General features: G+C 45.3%; 1 long non-coding RNA gene across 1 annotated transcript; it reads left to right on the plus strand.

Moving 5' to 3' along the window:
* Window positions 1-16522: 16522 nt before the first annotated feature.
* LOC135874572 (uncharacterized) lies at window positions 16523-24658 on the plus strand. The gene is made up of 3 exons (XR_010561151.1): window positions 16523-16565; window positions 17020-17068; window positions 22935-24658. It is a non-coding gene; the product is annotated as an uncharacterized LOC135874572 (long non-coding RNA).
* Window positions 24659-25744: the final 1086 nt, after the last annotated feature.

Here is a 25744-nt window from a genome sequence, read left to right on the forward strand (position 1 = left end):
TTCTTTGGGGAACAGCATCTAGTAGTCCGTAAGTAGACAAGGAATTGTCATAGTAAGTTGACTATACCTTTTGAGTTGCTCTTTTTATTTGTATTACTTTACAGCACTCAGAAGCTAAATCCTACACGGTCAGTGCCTTGCACAGTTATGATATGGTTATCCCAAAGGTGCATTTCTCACCTGTGAGCAACCAAAGAACATATTCGTGTCTTAGAGTTGAACTGCTGTCTCCTGTGTACTTTGAAATACTGTGACAGACCCTCTCTCTCCTTGCTTTCCACTTCACAGGTTATTGGATACCCCTATGCTACGTACCGAGCTCTGTGTGCTCGTCAAGGTGTCTACAGCTCTGTAGCATGTGGGTTTGTTGATTTCAATGAGCAACTCACAGAGCCAATATCCAGTGCAATCTCCATGACCTGGAATGAAGTCTTCAGGTACCCTCCTCTTCACTGCACATTAGGGCATTCTTACTAACACAAGACACTTGCAAACCTCCCTGGTATAAAAACAGACACAATTTTGTGCTGTCTGCCAAAAACTGTGAGATGAGCTGGTGCAAAATGCATGGCCTCTGTTCTCTAATGTCCTCAGGCCACTTTATTCCATGGGTGAAATATCATCTCAGCATTTGATACAGGGAATGGCAAAACTTCCTGATTTCGTCCCCTGAGGGGCTGAGCCTTCCAATTCACTGCCTGTCTCCCAAAAGGTGGAGATCACCCCATGGCTGATTTAGTGTCTAATTTGCATTGCTTCCTGAATGGGAAAGGATTAGTTATGTACTTTTTTGTAGTTTTGTATTAAACTATATCCCACAGTCCCCAGTCTTGCAACCAAATGCCGGAGTGCTGGTGCAGAGCCCAGTTTTCTTAAGTGCAGTTGCAGAATTGGGGCCATATTCTCCAGTCACTTCTTGCAGAAACGTATTCAATTACTATTTTAAAAATACAGCCTTTGTACACTGTATCTACATACTAGTTATAACTTGTATTGTAATGCAAGTCTTAACAAGGATGAAGGTGTTAAATTCAGAAACTCTTATTAAGTGAACATAAAATTTACTAATCGTTTGGAGAATAATATTAATATGGAGTAATAGTACTTATTTAAAATCTCTTCCTATGAATTAAGAAATCAATGACTTGTAGCCTATGTGATCCAAACTTTTTAACAGTAGATCCATAATATAAATTGCCATACTGGATCAGATCAGTGGTCCATCTTTTATCGGTACTAATACACAGCTTCATTAACAAGTGTAAAGTGCTTTGAGATCCTCTGATGGAAGCTGTTATAGAAATAGGAAAGCCCAGGACAGAAACAGACTGATGCGATGCAGCAGGGGTTCCCTAAAAGGACACCTCGCATTTGTAGTGGGACTTTAGACCCTGTGGAAAAAAATGCAGATGTTTCATAGAACATATTTCTCTGGACATAACTTCATCATTTGGTCATCAGTCTGATCCCACCATTGTATCTCCTCCAATAGCAGTATAAGTGCATGGTGAGCAAGCCCCCAATGCCCCTTTTGGCATTGCAGCATGTTACTCGTGCCCTTCGGTACCTGAATTAATCCTTGAATGCATTTCTCCCCTTCCAGTTGTAAATTGGGGGAGTCCATCGAACAGTTCAGCAAAGCCATCTTAGATAAATTGAAGTACTTCTTCAAAGATCTCAAGAACAAGCTCCAGGAAAAAGGCAGAAACACAGAGCCAGTAAACGTCATTCAGCGGCATCAAATGGAAGCTGTCCAGGCTTTGGTAAGATTGGCAAGGGGGTCCGTGCAGTGGATACCCTTCAGAACTTGTCTGTTTTGTGTTGGGTAAATATGGTGAGGATGCCTCACGATTTGCAGTTTGTCCTGCACTATAGGGAATCTGCAAATGCTCAAGTAATGTAACTGTCTTGAGTAATGGGCAAGTTTTGGTAAGCAGCCACTTTATTTGAAATGAGAACTTTTTGTAGCATACCATACTGATTTTTCCTTTCTCCACTTCCCAGTTGTGTAACTTTCTCCTGGATCAGACCGAGTACATCAATAAAAGGCAGCGTGGTATATCCCGTGTCCTGACACCAGAAATACAGGCTAGCATGAAACCAATATATGCAGGTAGGAAAATCCTACAGCTGGGCTAAGTCTGGCTTCCTGTGCATTGAGAACCAAATTGTAGCAGTGACACTTAACCATCTGTGCAATGGTGAATTCTGTCAGTTAGTACTGGAAAGAATGGTTCCCAAGCTGGTAGTATGAAAATCTGTATGGTGGTAGAGTCACTACACTACTCCTCCTGTTGAATCCGCTTTTCCCACTTTTTATTTCTTAAATTTCAAAGGCCCTAGCTCAAAGAGATCACTTTAAATTCTTATTCTTGAGCAGCCAAATAATAATGTTGTGTATTTGTAGATCACTTAGCATCTTCAAAAGGGAGAGAGGGAGCGGAGAATGAAATTCCACAGCAGTGCTGCAGAACTGCACAGAGCTAGAGCTGGAGTCTGTCACAGCAATGTAGTAGCACCCAGGTGTGGTGCGTGCCTCCATCTGACAGTGAAATCTGACACTGAAAACATCCACTCAGTGTGCAGTGGCAGTCAAAAAAAGCAAACAGTGTTGGGAATCATTAAGAAAGGGATTGATAATAAGACAGAAAATATCATATTGCCTCTCTATAAATTTATGGTACACCCTCATCTTGAATACTACGTGCACACGTGGTCGCCCTATCTCAAAAAAGATATATTGGAATTAGAAAAGGTTCAGAAAAGGGCAACAAAAATGATTAGCGGTCTGGAACAGCTTCCGTCTGAGGAGAGATTAATAAGACTGGGATTTTTCAGCTTGGAACAGAGACAACTAAGGGCATATAAGATAGAGGTCTAAAATCATGACTGGTGTGAAGAAAGTAAATAAGGAAGTCTTGTTTACTCATAACACAAGAACTAAAGGTCACCAAATGAAATTAATAGGCAGCAGGTTTAAAACAAACAAAAGGAAATATTTCTTCGCACAACATACAGTCAACCCGTGGAACTCCTTGCCAGAGGATGTTGTGAAGGCCAAGACTATAACAGGGTTCAAAAAAGAACTAGATACATTCATGGAGGATAGGTCCATCAATGGCTATTACCCAGGATGGGCAGGGATGGTATCCCTTGCCTCTGTTTGCTACCTGCATTACTGACCCTCTTTAGCTGTGATGAAGCAGCAAATTGTATGCTCTGGATGTTAGGGGCCACACCAAAATGAGTCTCTGGGAACTTTATAAAGGACTTCAGAGACACTGCAGTGATTCCTTCCTATGGTGGCATGTATGAAGTAATACTTTGCTGCTGTGTTTATGATTGCATAGGTCTGGGCTAATTTAAAATTGGAAGCATGTGATGATGAAAGCAGAAGAGTGGTAGGTCAAATGCCCACTGGTTTGAAATTGGAAGTCTAGGGATTGTGGAGACCGTATGGGTTTTGAAATGTTTTACGGGTGCCAGCAGACAGCCTAGCAACCGTTCCACTACCATATTCTGCTGATGTTGCTGTCAGGTCTGGAGCTGCTCACATTCCTTGGTGAAAAGAACTTGAGGGATCAACATGTAAAACCCTGGCTTTTTTTTCTGTGCTCATGACTCCCCCTACTGACTCTCTGCAGAGCATGCAATGTGCTGCTTCATCACCGCTAAAGAGGGTCAGTCATGCAGGTCGCAGAGGTTTGTATGTTTGGTGCTGAACATCCGGAGTTTAATCCACGGTGACAGTTATGTCGTCTGTATATATGCAGCTATGGTTTGCTGTAAAAGCACTAGGGATGTGCTCAGGCTCATGACCACAAAGCTCCTCCTGGCTGTGTAGTTCACTCTGTGTGGTCTACAAGCTAAATATATCAGAGTTCTACAATGAAGATTGTGTCCCACCTTATCTTCAGTGTACAGCCCTGTTTCTCATGCAAGCTTTGCTCCCCTTGTTCCCGAGAGGGAGAACTTCTCTCCTCATGACAGCTTGGGGCTTCACGAATAATAAGGCTGTCTAGGGCCTTCAATGCCATCCCAACATGCAATTTAGTATGGCCACTTGGATCAAAATGAAGCAGCATATGTTGGGACCAGAGGCAATACGTGTGTGTGTGGGGGGGGGGACGACATGTAGGGTCATGTGCCCCCTCCAGATTGCTTGATCACATGGTATGGTCGGGCCTCCTCCCTGCAGGACAGCTGAGCAGGCAGGGAGAGGCAGGAGGAACAGCTGGGATCTGCAGGGAGGGGCACTGCTTCCTGGGAGGGAGGCACTGCTGGGGTGGGGGACATGACTTGAGCTGTTCCAGAGTTGTGACCCCCTCCACTATCAACAGGCCTGGGTCGTCTCTGGTTGGGACCTGCCGTCTCTGTAGGCCACACCTCTATTAGATTGCAGTTTCCATTTTAGTAGTCATTGTGTGGCACCAGGCATCCTGACAGATTACCATTCCAGCCATTGGTTGAGTAGCAGGTGGGCAAGGCTGCACCAACACTTGTGAGATGATGTGCTGACATTTAAATACCATCCCTCTCCCGTAGTTTGTAGCCAACAGAATGGTCCTGGCTGTTTCCAGAGAATGAAAGATCTTATGCAGAGGCACGTCCACAATCAGAAAGAGACCATGTTTAACAGTGTCACTGATAAGTTACGGCACCAGCTTGACCTGCTCCAGGTGAGATGAAACAGAATTAGCACTCTTCTGGAAAGCAGCTGGCCTTGTACAATGTGATATAACTGCTGCCTCTCAGGTCACGGGACCATGCTGTTTTGTATGACTTGGAAGAAGCACTGTAGCTTTTCCATTTGCAGTTAAGTAGCGAGAATGGCAGCCAGTATTAGAAGTGAACCCCTCCCGTTCTGTTTAGTTTGACTCTCGTTGCAGTATTTACTGGGGTTTTAGCCCTGGTGCGATTCCAGTGCTATTAATAATCATGCTTCATGTGGAGAAGGGAGAATAACTTGCAAGAAACTGTGACTGGATGGAAAGTTTTCTACTGTCTGTGAAAGATTTTGTGTGAAACACCTATAGACCAGCTTAGTGCAGGATGCCTCCTTGAAGTGAGTCTATATGAGGACAATACCATAGGGCAGTGGTCCCCAGTGCGGTGCCCGTGGGCGCCATGGTGCCCACCAGGGCATTTATATGCACCAGCCTACTGACAAGGGAGCGCCCCGCCGCCGAGGAGCACAGCCGCTGGACAAGCAGCTGCCGAAATGCCAGTGGCATTTCGGCAGCAACACTTCTTGACATTGCCGCTTCTCAGCGGCTGCTTGTCCGGCGGCTGCGCTCCTCGGCGGCATTTCGGCGCCTGGTCGTCCGGTGCCACACTGAAAGGTTGGGGACCACTGCCGTAGGGCTACATACCATGATTGTTGTCTCCAGTTTCTTTCACACTTGACTCCTAGTGCTTTTAGTTTGTTTGAATCAGTAAACTTATTTATTGATGGACTACTAGTAATCAGATTTCTGTTATTACAAACAACTTTCCATAGTGTCATACATGCCTGTTACAGTAGAGCCTCAGAGTTACAAACTGACCAGTCAACCACACCCCCATTTGGAACTGGAAGTACTCAATCAAGAGCAGCAGAGACCAAAAAAAAGAGCAAATATAGTACAGTACTGTGTTAAATGTAAACTACTAAAAAAAGAAGGGAAGGCAGCATTTTCCTTCTGCATAGTAAAGTTTCAAAGCTGTATTAAGTCATTGTTCAGTTGTAAAGTTTTAAAAGAACAACCATAACGTTTTGTTCAGTGTTACAAACAACCTCTATTCCCGAGGTGTTCATAACTCTGAGGTCCTACTGTATATTTCAGTATGCTTTAGCGTTAAAACAGTACTTAGAATTAAACAATAAATGAAATATATCTTCGAATGAGATTTGAAAAGAAGTGAAGAGGCAGAGAGATACAGGAAATCTACTACAGTTCAGACAGAGCATTGCATGCTGGTTTTCGTCGTCTCCAGGGGTCATACGTCTATATTAAAGATGATAAAATTGCTGTTGTAGTGCTTCAGCAAAGTTGAGTACCTCTGCATTAGCAAACATATAATTTGGACCTGATTTTAAACGTGTCAGATTTTAAAATTTATTTGTAGTTTCACTAACTGGTTGTTTGCTTGCTAAAATAGTCCTCAGACTGCAGTCCATGAGCTGCAGGGGTCCCATTATGCAGATTCTTCCTCTTTGCTTCCAGCTGTTTCTAGGCTGTTGGTGGCAAAGAGCCCTGGTGCCCTATACAAGTAGTTGGAAACAAGGAAGAGGAGCCAGCCTAGCCTATGCATGTTGTGTAACTGAGAACTGGAAGGGAGCGGGTCCATCGGGTTGCAAATGGGAGAGGAAGTGGGTCCACAAGACTATAAAAATATGAGCTCCCCAAGGGACTGTGTAGATAAACGGGAGAGGGAGGCATGTGTCCTGGATACTTAACGTATAGGGTTTCCGTCTAAAACTGCAACCTGAGCCTTCTCCCCTCTAAGTTTCACTTATACGGGGATTATCAAAGAGATTTAGCCTGATTAGAGGGATCTAGTGGTGAAGCAGCTACTAAACAACAGGGGCCCTGCTGACTAAAAGCCAATTCATATCCATGTTGAAGAAAATTAGTGTGTAACATGAAACCTTGAAGCCTTGTCTTGTTTTAGATATACATCGGTGGTAGTTTTGAGTGCTTGGTTCAGGAGCTGACTAAATCCTTGACTCTGCAGTTTGAACCAATGCTGAAGCCTGTCCAGAAAAATGATGGAATTATTCCAGGTAAAGAGGTTCTTGCTTACACGTTGGCTTCCTCTTGTCGCTGTAAACAATGTTTAGAGTAAATGCTGCAAATAGAGACACAACATCACAGCACTCGCACCTTCTTGTGGCACAGTTAGAGGCTGGTTACATATGTGAGCTATAACAAGTAGGCATTGCTGAAGCTAATTCAGTAATCTCATACTTCAGAGTGTGCTGATAGAATTTGTGCTGTCTTTAAGTTTTGAACTGTAATGCTCTCGTACTAAAATGAGAGCTGAACTGTACTTTGCCCTCCTTAAAAAAATAGTTTTGCCTTTGTCAGATTTGGGCTGCGTGCCTGCTCCTTCTAGCGGTGTGTCCTCAGAGGCAGACTTTGCACACACAAGCATAATTGTGTATACACCAACTGAAAGGGGAAGATGCACAAGGTTGGCCCTTTTAATCATGCAGACATTACCAATGGCACCTCTACTCTCCTAGGAATGGGCTGCCAGCCGCACCAGGTGTGCCTTCACACAGATACAAGGTGCAGTGTATCCACTGGAAAGCATTGCATGAAATCTGTTACCTGGCAGTGTTCCAGTTACATAGTTTATTGGGAGCGGTTACATAGCTTATTGGGAGCGGTACAGTTCATGTTAATGCTACCCATTTCTTGCTGTGGAAAGCCTGGCTTCAATGTGTCTTGTATTTATAACAGGTGCAGCTTTGAATCGTTAGGACTGCTGGTCAGCGGAGGGAATAACATTTGTTCCTTTAATGTTTTGTCCAGATTTAGTGAACATCTGTGCCAAAGTCAGCAAGATTTGTAAAATATCTCGTGTAGATTATGTTCTTCCCAACCTCAGCCAGACAGAAAGCTGTTCTGTACCTGCTTCTCCTGGGAAAGAGCTGCCATTAAAGAGGGAGCTGCAGGAAGGCTTGGATCCCCCAACTTTCTTGGGAAAGTGCAATATCATCCGCATTGGGACCATGTCACTTTCTCACATTAATCCCATTCAGGTACTGAATTTAAAAGCACCTCTTCCCTTGGGTTGGGAGGGATGTTCAGTAGGAGCAGATTTGGGTGTTCAAGAGAGAAGGCACAAGAGAAACCGACAGAAATACTTCTGCCAAAGTGGTGTGAAACTTTGAGACCTGTTATTCTAAGTGCTACACACTCAGAATATATGGTACATCCTATTTCTCTGTCTCAAAAGATTCACTGGCATAATATAGTATACCCGTGGATTCCATGCTAATAGGAAGGATTTCCTTTTTCTGCTCCAATATTAGATGAGAGAGATTCTCCCTTTTTCTCTTCTTGAAATTTATCCTCACTGGATATGTTCATTCTTTCTGTGACCACTCTCTACCATTGGGCAGGTTTGAACACATTGTGAAGCTGTTTCTCCTTTCAGTAGTTCAGGTTTTAACTAGATTTCCCAGGGAAGTTTGATTTTGGTCCTTTGCCGAGCCCTAACTTGTTCAGAATAAATTCTTTCTACCAGAAACTTCTTGTGTGGAGCATCCTGACACAGGGTTTTTTCCCTTCTATTTGAGATTAATTGGAGATGTGAGAAGTTGGAAAATAACTTATCTTCTTGAAGTCTAACTTTTTTAAGACCCTAGGAACCCAGCCCTCCCCCCCCCTCCCCCATTTTATTCATTCATTGGTCCTCAGTGAAAGTTAGTGCCTTTGAGTACTTCTGAAATGCTGCTGGCTGGCTTTTAGATTTGGATTTATCTACCGCAGACCTGGAACCGCTGTGGCTTCCTTCAATGCTTTTTATAAAAAGAACAGGAGTACTTGTGTCACCTTAGAGACTAACAAATTTATTTGAGCATAAGCTTTCGTGGGCTACAGCCCACTTCTTCGGATGCAACTATATAAAGTTTGCCAGTTGCAACACTTGGCTTGAATATTTTAGAGACCTATTAATTGCCATTCCAGACCAAACTAGAGGTCCCTTTAGTACAGTCTTCTGCCTCTGAGGTCTTGTCTATACTTACGGCTAAATCGGCACTGCTACTATCGATATAGCGGTGTCAATTTAGCGGGTCTGGTGAAGACCTGCTAAGTCGATGGCAGAGCACTCTCCCATCGAGTCTGTACTCCAACTCCCCGAGAGGCAGAAGGTAAGTCGGCGGGAGAGTGTCTCCCATCGACACAGCGCGGTGTAGACACCGCTGTAAGTCAACCTAAGTTACATCAACTTCAGTTACGTAACTGAAGTAGCATAACCTAGATTGGCTTACAGCTTTAGTGTAGTCCAGCCCTGACACTGACCACTACCAAGTGCTTCAGAGGAAGGTGCAATGTCATACACAATTGCAGAATAGCCTCTGATGAGAGACTTTCCAAAAGTATTTGCAATGTCCAGAGACATTATGTTGCCAGATTCCCCTTTATCCACTATTTTGTTGGCATGCATAAATAATTTTAATAGAGAGGTGTAAGCTTCTTTTACAGAAGGTGTGCTGGCTTGGCCTGTCCTCATTCATGTAGGTGTTTTATAATTCTCTTTATTTCTACCAATGAGCCTTAATACACTCCCGGATCAACAGCTACTGCCAACTAGACAGGGCGGTCTACTCCACCTACCCTCCAAAGTATGTAGTAAACATTATACTCTGAATTACCTTCCTTATGCACTTCCAGATAGAGTTCAAGGTCTTCATCATGAAATTCTGGCCTGAAAGTACACAGAAACCGTACAATGAATGGTTACCATTTGCATCTCCTGTATCTATATTGCTGAGTAAACCATGGGTATATAAATGGTTGGTGGAATTATGGAGTTAGTGATAAAGTTGTTTTGGGGATCTTAACTATGAAAATCTGGAAATTGAAACATGAGGGTTTTTTTAAATCTAATAAAATTGTATCATATATTTACATCCTTAACGGTTTCTAAATGAAATATTTTAACTGCAAATTGTATTATCCATTTCTCAATTGCAGTGTATTTTATTAACTCATAGAGGCTTTTAGCAAAATAAATTCAAAAACTGATCTTCAGGAGAAATCAAAGCCTGTCATCCATTTCAGGGCTTCTCTGTTAACATATCTTAAGAGTTCCATTCAGGAGTCAATACTGTAAAATGAAAGACAGCCACAACCTTGTTTTTAAATGTCTTTTCTCACTGTTCTATTTGGAAATCAGTGAGTTATCACCTAACAAATCTGTCTCTTGTATTTTTAAGATATCTGTGCAAGAAGTCACCATCACTATGACAGGTGAGTAACCTACATCATTTTTATCTTTGTGCACGCCCTCCTTTTTCCACCCCACCCCCCATTTATAAACTGCAGAATAGAAGGATTTTCTTCAATCGCTTGAAGTTGGTATTTAAAACTCCCAAGAAAGAAACTTTTGACCAGTGCTTCTGCCTTGGCTATGAAGCATTGGGACTCAGCACACAGAATCAAGGTCCCTCTGGTATGGGGACATTCCCTGGGCAGTATGAATTGATCAGAATGATTGACTTTTAGAATTGTTGGTCTCACTGAATCCATTCACACCTTTCTGGCACAGCTGGATACATTCCTGTTACTTCTCCATCTGAACTCCCAGAAGAGAGAGAGAGACTAGAACTTCATGCCACTCTTTTTCCTACACACCATCTTAGGGCTTGGAGCACCCCGGGGATACCCTGTAGGTATATCTTAGTAACCAGGAGTTCCCAGCCCGGCAGATTGCATTGATGCTCCTAGAAGGCTCCTGGTCACTGGCTTTGAGGAGTTAGTCATTACAGTGTTTAATACCCACTGCCATTCTCCATTGAGGGTTTTTTCTTTGTACACTGTAAAATTAGTTTTCATTTTAGAATATTCAATGAACAGATAGTTAATCTCTTATGTGGGAGGCTTAAGTAGGTTTTTGATATGAGGATATTTTCTTTCCACCTGGACAAAGCACATAATATAAATCTAAACTAATAGAACAGCGACAGCACCATCCTTTGGCTGTGGCACCATATTATGTTCAGAGATTTTGAAACACTGAATATGGTTTTGCTGTCATAGGAGCATAAATGTGAGCATACTTTTAAATGCTCCTCTTTCTTCCTCCAAAGATAATACCACCATGACTCTTCCGTTCAGCAGCGTGTATCTTTGTGAATGTTGCTTCCACCTATATTATTTGATCCTTCATCTCTCTCCTGAGTTTGCCAAGAACATTTATTCCAGATTGGGAGCCCAGGCATCCAACCCAAGTGAGTGGAAATGGGAATGTCTCCCGGGTGGTGGTGATGTCTTGAAAAACAACCTAGATAAACCTGTGAACTCTTGAAGGGCTTTTTGTTTGTACAAGGCTTTTGTTTTCCATATCTCCACCAGACACATGTACCATATACAGTAACTCCTCACTTAACGTTGTAGTTCTGTTCCTGAAAAATGCGACTTTATGCGAAACGATGCTAAGCGAATCCCAATTTCCCCGTAAGAATTAATGTAAATGGGGGGGGGGGGGGCGGGGGTTTAGGTTCCAGGGAAACTTTTTTTCGCCAGACAAGACATTATATACATATACAGTATACGTTTTAAACAATTTTAAACAAACGGTTTACTACTGTACACAACAATGAATGTGAAGCTGGGTTGAGGTGGTGGAGTCAGAGGGTGGGATATTTCCAGGGAATGCCTTACTGCCAAATGATTAACTAGGACTCTGCTGAGCTCTCAAGAGTTAATATGCTGTTGTTAATGTAGCCTCACACTCTACAGGGCAGCATGGACTGAGGCAGAAGGGAGGAAACACAATAGATGCAGGGCAGTAGCTGCAAACACTTCCCTGCAAAAACTGAACATGATGATGAGCCCACACTATCCAGCTGGAGCGCACCACTCCCTCCTCCAGACAGCACATGCACAGGTGCTGACTTTCCAAAGTGCGGGGGGTACGTGCATGAGAGAGAGAGAGAGAGAGAGATGTGCATTGCCCCTTTGAGTACGCTGACCCCACTTCAAGTACTTTTCAAGTACAGACCCCTTTTAAGCAGATCAGCCAGTTCAGACAGGAAGCAACAGCTTCCAGCAAGCTCCCTCCGTTCTGTCCCCTAGCTCTGTCCCCCCTCCTCCACTTTGTGGTACGGAGTGGGGGACGGGGGCAGGAGCAGGGGGACATCCTGATACCAGCACCCCTCTCCCCCGCCTCCTCCAGCAAGGTCGAAGCTCCTGGGAGCAGCTCCAAGGCAGAGGGCAGGGCAGGAGCAGCACGGCAGTGGGGGTGGGACAGCTGAACGGCTGCTGGGCAGCTGCCGAGCCACATATCTTACAGGGAATTTAGGGGAGGTGATGGGGGGAGGGGAGGGGCGCGCAGGCGGAGGGTGCTGGTTCTAATCCCTACAAGGAGGGGCTGCTCTTCCAGAGAATCCTGCAAGCAGTGGACAAAGCAGGCGGCTGCCAAACAACTATAAGGGAGCATTGCACAACTTTAAATGAGCTTGTTCCCTAATTGATCAGCAACGTAACAACATTAACCGGAACAACGTTAAATGAGGAGTTACTGTACTGTAATTTAGAGTCTGAACCGCTACAATGGGCTAATGTGTTTTGCAATGGTAGGTGTGCCTTGTCTTCCCTGTCCTAAGTGGTGGAGGGGGAAACCACACATACACCCACATGAGCTTTTTCCATCTGTCATTATCATAATCATGTGTGGAGCCAGCAGGAGTTTCTTTGAAGTTCTCCTGCTGTGTCTTCTGTATGGAGCAGTATCTAGGCTAATTTGAGTTATTCCATAGACCTGGTATTGCTGTGCTACATAAACCATATAAACATTCTGAGACTTCTGCTGAACATATTGGATTCCTAGAAACAACAGCCAGTAGGAAGTGGGGGGAGTGATAGAAAAAGCTCCTTCACACTTCTGAGATTAGTTTATGTTGCGCTATGTAATGTAGTTTAATTGTACTGTCTTTATACCTAGGTAACCAGGAGGCTCTCATTATTTTGGACAAGCTCCAGGACCCATCATCTTTCCATAGCTTGATAGAATTCATTTCGGCAAGACATGGGGGCATACCTTGGTTCCGGGAACTAAATCTGCAGCAGGGAAGAGAGAAACTGGAATCGCTGGGGGTGTATTACACTGTCAAAGTGAGCCATCATGAGTTCTGCAGTCTAGAGGTGGGAATTTCAGGGTGACTATCAGAAAACAAGCTTGTTTCCAAAGAGAGAATGAATTGGAGGCTGTTTGCTGGGAAAGCTGATATTATCAGATACTTGAGCTCCACAGATGAGAGCCAGCCAGTCCTGAAGAGTTGTCCTGAAAGACTGGGGCCTTGCCCTACATGTTAATAGATCATCTACTCTTGAACAGATTCTTCAACCTCAAGTAGAATCTAGTTCTAGTGACATAGTGAATTCTCACTGTCTTGAAATGATTTTTGTTTTTTTTGGGTGGTTGTTTTTTGTATTTATCTATCAGACCTACTTCCTAATCAGACAGACACGCATGACTGAACTACAAACTCCCATACTGTATTTGTACCTTTAGTTTAGCTGGCCACCACAACAAGCTTTCTGCGCTGCGCTGCTGCGAGGCTTCGCTTCTGGGAGACTCTTGAATGTAACCACGCTAACATCCATGGTTTGATCATGGATCTCTGCCCCTGCCAGATGTTGGATGATATCCCACCTGCAGCAGTTCTCATTTGATTTGTATCTTGTGATGATGGAGATAAAATATTCTTTCATGGTGTTTAGTCACTCATCTTTCAGGAATTCTGACCTCTTGAGCTGAAATTAGCTAAGGTTGTTAATCTCTATCTGAAGGTGAATTATTTTTGGAGAGTCTTTAAGCAAAAGCTTTGTAATTTAACTGACTTATGAGCCTTTGAAATATATGTGCTGTTTTTGAGTAGACTTCTGCATTCATCATCTCATTGTTTTGTATAAAGTGTACAGCAAAAGGCGGCCATGCTGCGTATGCAGGTGGTATAAGCTGCATACTGTTGACTTGTAAGCTGTTACGGGCTCAGCTATTGTTCATCTTGTTCAGTGCTCCTGGAACTCTTGCTGTGTTTTCACTGAATTCTCGGGGGGGGGGGGGGGAATCCATATTCTTTTTTAAACCAAAGAAAGAACCCAAGGAAATTCCATACAAAATAGGTTAAGAAAGCATTAGAGATACATGGTTAAGAATGCAAAAGTTAAGGTTGCTGCAGGCTGCATTTTAGCATGTTCAGTTTAGGAGGTATTTAATTTTTTTCCCTCTTCCCTAGGACTTAAAATATGATGACGAAGAAAAGACTCTTGAGGTCCCACCTTCCAGTTTGCCATCAGATCAACCAACCGTCTTCACCATTGCACAGCAGCCCCTGCTCCCTGGCGTGAAGTTGTATCCATATGGCAGAAAGAGAGGAGGAGGAGAGATCCAGTCACAGTTGGAGAAGAAGCACAAAGGCAAAACCATAGAACAAAGCCCAGAAGTGGAACCTGCTGGGTTCCATCTACTGAGGTAACTGCATGGTGACCTCGGGGCTTCCCTGCTCAGATAGCCATACTTTCAGTGAAAGGTCTCAACAGCATCATCAGATATTGCAGCACACTATCATACATGACCCCCTCTCTCAGCTTAAATACAGTTTAAATACTTAGCAGGCCCTGTCAGAAAATCACTTTTTTAGGAGCTCAAAAGTCTGCACAAAAATTTCAGCTCAAGATTGAAATGTGTCCTGCAAAGTCCAAGTTTAGAAGAGAGATTTGGTGACAAAATGTAAATACAATTAAAATTAGATATTTTCAGATTTATAGGCTTCAAAGCTGGAAAACACTCATTACCGGTTGCTCATCCAATCCAGCCCCCCACTTTTCCTCTGCCCATTAAAGTGTAGTTTCCTATAGTCATTCCATGTGGAAACCTCAGCTTTACCGCCTACCTCCCAATAGGCACTCTCAATACACCTTGGCTCATGGAGGTAGAACTGTTCTTCGAGATGTGGTGTTCATGTCCATTCCAATACCCACCCACCTACCCCGCTGTCGAAGTAGCCGGCAGGAAGGAACTGAGGAGGGATCGGGTTGGCAGGGCCCTATATTGGGCGCTATGAAGGCGCGACTCCCAGGGGCGCCCAGGCCGACCCTCTGGATACTGCTAAGGGAAAAATCTTCTGGGTGTTGTGCGCACAGCGCGCACACACCTGATTGGAGTGGACATGAACAACACATCTAGAAGAACAACAGTTACGAGAAGGTGAGTAACCATTTTTTCCTGAGAAGATTGGGGCTTATTCCAATAGGACAAAGGCTGTATTAATTCCCTGCCTTCACGGGACTGCTACTGGGAATTGAGTACACAGACTTACTCAGGAATACCATCAACTCGGCATCTGCGGAGGATGCCTGCTTTGGGAGGGCAATTGTCCAATCTCTATTCAACTAGAATCCACGTTCTTAGTACTGCTGGCTAAATCCCTGCAGATGGGACTATGCAGAAGACATTAAAAAGTAAAAAAGACAAAAATAAAAAAAACCAAGTTTCTTTGACAAGTCCTCTTTTATACAAGATCCTGTGAACTGGTAGTAATTACACTGCTTTGGCCCTGAATGTTACAGCACCATGTCTCTCCAGCCTCTCTTTGTAAATGAAGAGCCTCTTCCAGTTAAGGTCTCTTTCTGGAGGTGAAACAATCTACGTTAAATTTCTTGTCCAGAATAAATCTAATGGGCTATTCAGGCTCATTGCTTTCTCTCTGAGGGCTTTCTCTGGCCCATCACCAGGGTATCTCTGCACCTTTGTCCTCCTTCTGAGGCCTTGTCTATACTACAGAGTTTTGTCGATGCAAGTTAGGCTGACATCCACCACTGCTTTCATTAAACTGCTGTTGCATGTCAACACTCTGTTCCTTGTGTCGGCAGAGCACATCCACGCTAGCAGCTCTTGCGTTGAGACAGAGAGCAGTGCACTGTGGTGGCTATCCCTCTGTGCAGCTGGCCGCAGGGTGCTTTGGGAAGGGTTTGCCATGCTTCCTGGGGCAGGGACAGCGTCACATGATGCAGGTTTCTCAATCCCATCCTTCCATGGGCATCCTCCAGCAGCAGCCAGCCCTGCCTGCCACTGTGTTCCTAGTGCGGAGGAGAGCAGGATTCCACATTAATGATTTTGAGATTCTCTCTGAGTTCTCCCACAGCCTCATCTGCCCCCAGACCAAGATGATCTACCCCTCCCCTGTAGTCTAGGCAGGAGTGTGTTTGCTGCTGTAGTGCTCAAGTGGGCCGTAGCTATGTGAGTGCTGCACGCTGAGGAATTTCCACAGTTCCTGGAGCTTTGGGGGGCGGGGTGGGAACGGACGTGCCTGTGTAGCTGGATGCAGGGCTGCGGAGTTCAAAATAGTGAGCAGACTGGTCACGGTGGGCATTGTGGGATACTTCCTGGAGGCCAGGTGAACGCGGTGTCTACACTGACACTTCATCACTCTAACTTTGTCTCAAAAATCTCTACGCCTCTCGTCAAGGTGGTTTTATTTTGTCGGCAAAACGAGAGTTTTTGCCGCCAAAAGTAGCATTGTAGTATGTGCACCTCCACTGTTTTGCCAACAAAACTGTGTAGTGTAGACAAGGCCTATGTTTCCAGTGGGTATTGAATTAGCGGTGACGTGACCTCTATTTTAGTCTCTTTCAGCCTTCTGCTGTTTAAATACCCCTCCTTGATATTTTTATTTTCTCTAATTCAGCCAACACGTTCCTGGCAGACTGGTGGTCTCAGCCAGAAAGTCCATGGCAAGTCACCCACAGAACACAAGCAGAGAGTGTGCACCTGCGTTTTACGACCGGAATACAACCTCCGTTCCAGGAACATCCATGTCTGAGGCACCACCCAGCTCTCATGTAAGCAGCCTGCTAGGAGTGTGACAGCTGTCGTGGGGAGGCAATGAGAGTCCCATCAGCTGGGCTGTGGCTTTCGTGGGAGTTATGCAACTGGAACTTTGTGCAGTACTATGAACACTGGCTTTTGTCTGGAGGATTTAATCCTTCACTAGGAACGTAGTTCCATGCATCTTTACTGGTGATGCTCATTACGCCTTCCCATGTGAGAGCTTCGTTTCCTTGTCACAGCCCTGGGCATCCCTTCTACTTTATACCACCACCTTGAGGGCTTTCTCTTTCCTTGCAAACTTAGGTCCCAGCCCTCTCTGATTTACTGGAGTCTGACAGGCCATAGTTGAGCAGCTAATTAAAAATGAACCACTTCTATGGTTGCTGGTAAAGAGAAGGGTGAGAGACATGGGAGCTCGTATAGTTGGGTGTATACTGAACTGTAACTCTTGGTTTATTTCCTCAGGTAACTGTGAAGGATGAAAGAGAACTGTTTACCATTTCAAGTGCAGCAGGTAAGCAAAGGCAACTGTTAATGGTTACTGTGTCCTTGCTAGGCAAGGGACTCCCAAAATGTGCCCAACCAGGAACTTCACCACCTTTGCAGCCTACAGTCAAGAAATGCAGCTTGCGGAGCATACATATCTCAGCATGTCGGCTCTGATCAAGGCAAACTATGCTGGACTTGTCATCTCTGTGAGCTTTGCTTCCATATTGATTAGGGTGGCTGTGGTCTGAATCTTAACTGGCTTATTGCCTTCTCAGTGATCCATTTCAGAGGACCCCACTCTGTTTCTGAATGTGTACGGTGTAGGTGTACGGAAAAGTGTGTGGTTCTTCGAGTGATGGTCCCTATGTGTGCATGCGCTCCATGTACCTGAGACTGGAAAATTCTTACTAGCAGTGTCCATTGGTTTGTGCTTGCACCCTGTGCGTCCTTGGGCTCCGAATCGAGGTCATAAGGAGAGGCGTGGATTGACCACCTCTCAAATTCCTTTCTACGGCTTACGGTCTGGGACAGAACTCCTCGGTGTCTGCAGCTTTGCTAGCATTCCTACTAAAAAAATTTTTTGGGGTGTGTGTAAATAGTTTGTCTTAAATAGCTAGTTCTAGTATTTTAGTAGTTAATTTAGTGTTTTGGGGTCTGGGTTCCCCCCCATGTCTCTCCCCCCTAACGTTTAGGGTTCTTAGGATGCCTAAGGATCCCAGGCTTTAAATCCTGCATGACCTACCTCCAGCTTTATATTGCCTTGGAGAATCCCACGTTCTCTCCAAGTGCAATGTTTGCCGTTCACTTCCACCTTGAACATGGCAATCCCATGAATTTTGGCTTCAAAGATACCTAATGGAGCAGTCAATGAAGGCCCAGTCCAATCCCACGTCGTCTCTCTCTCTCTCTCTGTCCCTCTCTCTCTGTGTCACACGCAAACACACACCTCCTCGTGTATCGTCAGCAGTTCCCTAGTAATGCCCTTTCAGGCTGACACTCTCCAGCTCTGGATCGTCAGATACCAAGGCTGGGAACTCTAACAAGAGACAGGAGGGGAGGGTAAGATCAGACACCCCATAAGAAACAGGAAAAGTCCCCTCCTAAGGCCTCTAAAAAGAGAATCACTTCCCCTTCACCTTCCAAATCACATCCCAGTATTGGTACGTTAGGAGCTCACTGGGACTGGGGGGCTGATCTGTCAATACGGAGGGCCAAGAGCAGCCCTAAACAGCCAGCTGTGGAAGGGGCAGGACCAGCCCCAATACTAGAAACAGGAGGGAGTGAGCACCGGCTGCACTGTCAGCACTGCACCACAGCAGCAAAAGAGACTTGGTGGTTCCATCATCTACCACCCAACTTAAATCACTACTGTCAGCTCCACTGGGAGGTAGCAATCCCTCCTGCTCGCCTGCTGGTAGACCTGGGTTCACTGTCCTGGAGGATCTGGCTTTTATTCCAGCACAGAGTTGCTGATACTTGTGGAACCAGTGATCTAAAAGGAAACACCCACATCTTTGAGGCACCATTTGCCAGTACTGTCAATGGCTTCATCTGTGGAGTCTGAAGAATCCTATTCTTCTGGTGAGATAGAGACCGAGTCAGTGTCCCTCAGCCTGCTCCAAGAAGCAGTGTTTACTCCTGGGGGAATTCTGTGCCTAAAAATTCTGCGCACAATATTTTCAAATTCTGCATATTTTATTTGTCAAAATAACACTATATAATCATACCAGTTTCAATTATTTTTGGTCATTTATTTCAAAATACCTGTCAACAAGTGTGTCTGTAACAATACAGACAACAAAAAAAGATTCAGAAAATGTTTTTTGACAAATAGATTCCTTTCTATGCATATTAATACAGAACTCTGAGTAATAATTCATTTAAACTACAATACAGAACCATATTTCCTGCACCCCCCAGAAGCAGTGCAGAGTCTGGGGGGAGTGAGGAGTAATAGAGAAGCTGAGGGAGAGGGAAATAATTGCTGGGAAGAAGCCTGGGTGTGAAATTGTAGGGTTGTTGGGTATGGGTGGGAAAAGTATGGAACAGGTTTTTGGAGGGGATGGGGAGGGACTGCTAGAGAGTTTTCCCCATGTAGACCCTGGCTGACCCCTAGCCTCTCCCATTCAGTCAGGCACGTGTGTCCCTCCACCCCCACTCAGACACACACACACCCATCCACATGTGTCCTTGCACCCCCTGTCTACATGTGTCCCTCCACCTCCACTCAGATGCCCATTCTTCCCCCTCCCCCATCCCCATGTGTCTCTGTGCCCTCACCCAGCCATGCCCTGTCCCTATATGGCTCTATACCCCTTCCCCCTGTCCCAGTGAGTCTGTGCCCCCACCCAGCCACCTCCTTATCCCTATGTAGCTCTGCACCCCCTCCCCGATCACAATTTGGCCCTGTGCCTCCACTCCCATTCAGCCCCTGCCCCAGTCTGTCCTCCCCCACTAGCCCTTATGAGCCCCTGTCTGACACCTCCTCCCCCCAGCACCCCATGCTGTCTGTCTCTCCATAGCCCCTGTCTCCTGACCTGGCAGGCGCTGCAAAGAAGGCAGGCTCTTTCTCTTCCCTAGCTGTCTGGGAGCTGCTGCTGTGTTCTATCGCCACCGCACCCTCTGGTGGGCAAAAGACGGAACTGCAGCGACTTTTAAGCAGAAGCTTTTTTTGTGCACAAAAATTTTAAAATATGCGTGGCTCATTAATTATGTGCCCCTGCAGTGGCACAGAATTCCCCCAGGAGTAAATGTTTGCCAAGATAGGGGCTCCAGATTCTCCTGGTAACCTCCCCTTTGTCACCACCTCCTTATCATTATGATCCCATCCCCTGGACGGTGGGGTTCCTGGGATCCCTACTGCAGACCGCCTGACTTAAAGGGATCTCTGCAGGCGTCTACACAAGGATCACTGCAAAGGGAGTATGTATCCTCAGCCCCCTCATGAGTACTGTGAGGAAGATCAACCCACGCACACAGAACGGTTCGACCCCCCTGCAGCATTCTCTTCCTCATCCCCTGATGAGGTGGTGATACCAGCCGCATCATCACTACCCAACGACTACAAGCAATTTCAAGGTGTGAATTCCAGAGTGTCTTCAGATTCTTCTGGAGGAAGCCCAGGATTCCACTCACAAGCTTCTGCAGGACCACAAGTGGGAACTACATAACTTGGTGGTACAAAACATCTTCCAGTGGGGGTTCCCATTGTGGGATCTCTTCGTGTCCAAGGACAACAAGAAATGCCCGACCTAGTGTTCCCAAGCAGGTTGGGGTCACGCTTCCAGAGGATTCTTTCCTAGTTCAGTAGTTGGAGTCGCTGATGTATGCCTTCCCACCCTGCCACCCTTTTGCCCTGAGTCCTAAAGAAAATCAAGAAGGACAGTGTGTTGGGGAGTCTCATGGCATCCTACTGGCTGAGGCAGTTCTGGTTCACCAGCGTCCGTCAGATGTCAGTGTTCCCAGGCATGCATATCGATCCGTTTCCAAACCTTCCAACACAGAACAGAGGCAGGATCAACTATCGCAACCCAGCATCCTTCTGTCTAACAGCCTGGTGTTGGGAAGGATGATGAGCTTAGAGGAATTGTGCTCCAAGGAAGTACAATCTGTACTCCGTAACAGCAGAAAACGCCCCACGAGACAGTGTTGTGGGCCTAAATGGAAGAGATTTTCTGTCTGGTACCATCTTCGTCACATAACCCCAGAGGATTTGGACATCTCTACTCTCTTAGACTACCTTCTTTCCCTGAAGAAGCTGGGGCTATCTCTGTTTCCCAGTGTCTGCATTTGGCAGCAATTAACAGCTTCCAGTCCCTGATTGACAGCTCCTCGGTCTTCACCCAACCTATAACTAAGATTCCTGAAAGGCCTTGCCAGAACTTTTCCTCCAGTACTGAAACCAGCACCGTCTTGGGACCTCAGCTTGGCTTTGTCAACACTCATGAATCCTCTGTTTGTACCATTGGCCCCTTGCTCCCTTCTTCACCTGTCTAGGAAGGTAGCCTTCCTGACTGCAGTCACCTCTGCCAGAAGAGTGGGTGAGCTCAGGGCCCTTGTGGCAGACTCCTTATGCAGTGCTCCCTAGAGTAAGGTAGTTTTGAGGTTACACCCCAAGTTCATTCCAGAGGTTCCCTCTGAATTCCACATTAACCAGGTTATACACCTTTTGGTCTTCTCCCCAAAACCTCACGCCATCAGGAAGGACAGGAAGTTCCACTCTATGGACGTCCCTCAAGCCATAGCTTCCTACCTACAAAGGACTGAACCCTCCCAGAAATCTCTGAGACTCTTTGTTTCCTTTGCTGAGCAGCTGAAAGGAGAAGTGGTCTCCTCTCTGAGTCTTTCCAAATTGATTTCTGGTTGTCTGCCTTTGACAAGTCGTCATCCCTGCAAGATCATAGCAGAGTGAGGGCTCACTTGACCAGAGCCCAGACTGCTTCAGGGCCATCTCTTCAGGGTTTTTCCCTCCTGGAAAACTGTAGAGTGACAACATCGGGCTCTGTGCAGACCTTTACTAGACATTATGCACTGGTGCAAGCCTCTTCTGCAGATGCGTTCTTCGGTACAGTGGTCCTAGTGTCAATGGTGCAATACAGGTTCTCTCACCCTCCTCCTTGGTGAATACTGCTTGGGAGTCACCCACAGTGGAATACGCATAGGGACCATCACTTGAAGAAAGAACAGTAAGGTAAATGACCTGAGTTCTTTGAGATGTGGTTCCTCTGTGTATTCCACTACCCACCCTGCTCCTCTCCTGCGTCAGATCCTTTCTCTACCACAAACCACTCTCAAAAGGTATTGGAGAAGCATTCAGTCCACACCTCCCCTAATGCCTTTAGATTGGAGCATGAAGAGGTACAGGGCACAGGTGCGGACGCTACTAGTAAGAATTTTCCAGTCTCAGTTGCATGGAGCACATGTGCACCACAATAGAATACAAATAAGGACCATACATCTCGAGGAACTTCAGTTACTGTAGAGGTAAGTGATCTTTCTTTTTAAACAGGTAGTTGTTAAGAGGACTTTAAGTAGATGCCCATGTAATAGCAGGACTAGGGTGTGCCTACATTAAGGGTCTGTATGCCATTGTAAGCAGGGCTTTAAACAGCGGAATGCTTACCTTGAGGGGAAGTCAATCTTCTACTAGCTGCAAGCAAGGGTTTTGTATGGCTCTTTGCAGTCTGTTGCCAGCCTTAATTATGACATGGCTATCAGGAGGATTGTTCAAGTCTAGGAGCTTTCTACAGCAGCCCCATATACATGTTAACACCCTGTTTCCCCTCAGCTACCAGTAGCTCCTGCATGTGTTTCAGAGGTAGCATTGATAGTGTTAAATGACTAGAGTACTGGGACGTGGGACCCTTTGGGGAACCTTAAGACTTGTTGAGGGGGCAGGCAGCAGAGAGAAATAACTGGAGGTAGGGAAAGTTGCTTGGCCCCAGAAAGTTAACTGCATTCTGTTCCTGCTCGTGCACTGGGTCCCTGCTGTAGCCAATGCTGGGAGCAGCTCATGTCTACATAGGGTTAGGTATAGACACCTTTTTGTGGACTAGGGAGAGGAGAGACTGTTGCCAGATAAGAATTTAAAAAAAAAAAAGAGAGAGAAAAGTACACAAAGGAAGAAGCAAGACAAAAAAGACGGAGGAGATGGGGGGATGGACAAAGACCAGATGAAAGATTGAATGGACAGAGGGGAAAGACAGTGTTGTTTTAAAGTGTGTTGCAAGGGGGCCAGAACAGAGGAACACACCCAGCCATTAGTGTTTCCCCAGCGGGATTCCAGCAAAATGTTGGGAACCACCAAACAAGAGCTGCAAAATTCACTGGTGTCAAAGCAGGACTGATGCCTCTCAATCTAATATTTTGTTCTCCTCTTGCATGCAATAAAGGTATCCTTCATGTCCGAGCCAAAGAGGGTGTTTGGGGAAAGTGGCGAAATCCAAATGCTCAGGAAGACAACCGTTCTGATGGGGATAAAATGGAGACCGATGGAAACACGCACACTGCAAAAGATTCATGGAGCCCACACTAGTTTGTTATAATACAAAGACTGTTACCTGACTTATATACACACAACACACAATATATGAACATATATCATCAGTACCAAAAGGCTGTAGAAATAGACTCCTTCTCGTTGAAAAATTATTCTGAAACTGATTGTCAAGTAATCTTACACTGATAATTTAATACGATTTACTGAGTGAATTCTGGGCACTGTCTCTGAAGTAGCCTGCTGCATCAGTGCCTCTTTTCAGAATGGAAGAGTTTGCATACAACAGCAAAGCTGAAGTATCCATTTGGACAGTAGTTGACTGTTTCTTGAAAGAGAAATTAAGTGAGTTAGCAGCATGCAGAGATGATATACATGGAACTCCCCCTTTGCTAAGACACTTGACTCTAGAGTGTAGCCAACAACTCTTTGCCAGTGAAAGCCATGTTGGTAAAGAAAAACTTAGAGTAACAGTAACTCATCCAAAATGAATAGAGTCAAATGCTAAGACACTGTAGCCTACATATTAATCCAAAGCAATAGATCGTCGACCCACTGATTTTTTGGAGAGCAAAACAGATGGTGATTTGATCAACAGAAAACTTCTGCAATAATAAAGAACAACTTCTTGTTGTTCTGTGTAAATTGAGGGAATGGATGATGTCCCAGGATGGTGCTGGAGCATCAGCTTATCCTGCCTGTGGTGGGGATTTTCAAATACAGACAGGTTGTGCTCGAAGTTCAGCAGAAGTGGAAAGGAAGTAGGAAAGTTCTAACCTGAAAAGATAATATGTTTAGTGTAACCCCTTAAGTAAACAAATCTACATTAAAACCTCTCCCTGGCCTTCTGGTGAGGTGTAATCCAAACTTCCATCTGGTGAGAGTGAGTGCTTGGGGTTACGCTGTGTGTCAAGTGTGAGAAATTGCTGAGTTTTGTGTCCCATAAGGACATGGTTTCTGAGAGAGCCTGGAGTCGGATTATACTTTTCTGTATCATAAAGCCTTGCCGTGTTAGAGTGGCAGTGGATGCAAGTGGGGCTTGATCCAAAGCCCACTGAAATCACGTAGAGACTCGCACTGACTTCAGTGGTCTTTGGAGCAGGTCCTAAATGAAGACGAGAATCCTTGGTGAAGAGGAATCTGTGCAGTACAGTTAAATCTTCATGGATTAACTGTTTAGTTTTGCTTTCTCTAAATATTCCCAGTTCTGATTAGTTTAATAATGGAGTCTTTGCTGAACAGAACGGTGGAGCACAATGATCTGTTTAATAGCATTGCCCCCACCCTTCACTGTCTTGTTTCTGCTTCTTAATGTGTTTCCATCCTTTCCCTGCGATGCTGCCTGCTGCTAAATTTGCAAGTGCTGTAAGAATTGTTATGCTGTTGAGCAGGGTTGTTTTTTTGTTTTGTTTTAACTGAATGCAGGACTCTTTGAGGTAAAGCAGATAAACTGCTGGGATGTTAGGAACCCAGCCTGACTGAAAGTGTCTCTTGGTGCATCACTTCAGCTGACAAACTGTTTTTGCCTTATACCAATATGGTGTTTTCTAGCATTGCTTGAATCATGCATTGTATTTGTGCCTTTTTGTGTTTATAAAATAAAAATACTTGCTATTCTTCCAAAAAAAAACTTATACAAGTATAAGTGATTGTACTTTAGTGTGTGTGTGTGTGTGTGTGTGTGTAGAGGAGGCGGGGACATGTTACATACTGAGAGTGGCTATCACCGCATTTCTTCTTCATCCATCCTCCTTCCCCCCACTGGCTCCATTTTCCCATCCTTGGTACCCTGACCCTTCTACAGTTCCCACTGTCCCTACCTGCTCCTCTTCCCCTCTCCATACTAATCTCCCCTTTCCTTCCACCAGCACAGATCCAAGTCCTACATTCACCCCCTTTCCACTTCCCATATCCATCTCCCCATGACCACTTCTGCTGCTCTTGTGCCACCATTTCCAACCTTACACACATTCTCCCCCCCCCCCCCCTCCTTCCCCACTGTCTCTGGAACACCTACTCCTTCTCTGAAAAGATTTGTCATCCATGACCTCTTTGTATCTTGCTCCCTCCAGCTCTTCGCTTTCTGACCTAGATCCCTTTGTCTGTCATGACCTCTGCTGCTGCCCTCTGAGGAGGTCTCCTCTTTTCTCTCATTCCTGCCTGGAACAGACCGGGGTGGGGGTGATGGGCTTTTTCTGTCCTGTTCCTGCTGCTTCAAGTCCCTCCCACCTCTGCCCTCTCCCTTCCTGCTTTGTCCTCTTTTTGAACAGCACTGCACCCGACTCTCTGCTCCCCCTCCATGTTGCTGTCATCTACTGTCCATCCAATTCCTCCCCCTCAGCCTTCCTCTTTGATTTCAACTCTTGGCTCTCTCTTCTCTTCCCAGTCTTTCACACTCATCCGTAGTGACTTCAACTTCCATATTGAAGACCCCATCTGACCCCTTAGGTGTACATTCTTCGTAGAGTGATGGTCTCTAAGTGTATTCTAAATGTGAGTATGAGCGCGCGCCATGCACCCTATCCAGAAATTCTTCAGAGCCGTGTCCATTGGCCCGCAAATGTGCAGTAGTTCTCCTCACGCTCCTGACCAAGGGTATAAGAGAAAGTCTGGGTTGATACCTCTCCAGTTCCTTCTTACCACTGCCTGGCCCAAGTCAGAACTGTGCCCTCCACTTTGGTGCATAACCTATAAAGAAAGCATTTG

The sequence above is a fragment of the Emys orbicularis genome, chromosome 2 (genome assembly GCF_028017835.1).
Source record: "Emys orbicularis isolate rEmyOrb1 chromosome 2, rEmyOrb1.hap1, whole genome shotgun sequence".
In the NCBI taxonomy this organism is placed as follows: Eukaryota; Metazoa; Chordata; order Testudines; family Emydidae; genus Emys; species Emys orbicularis.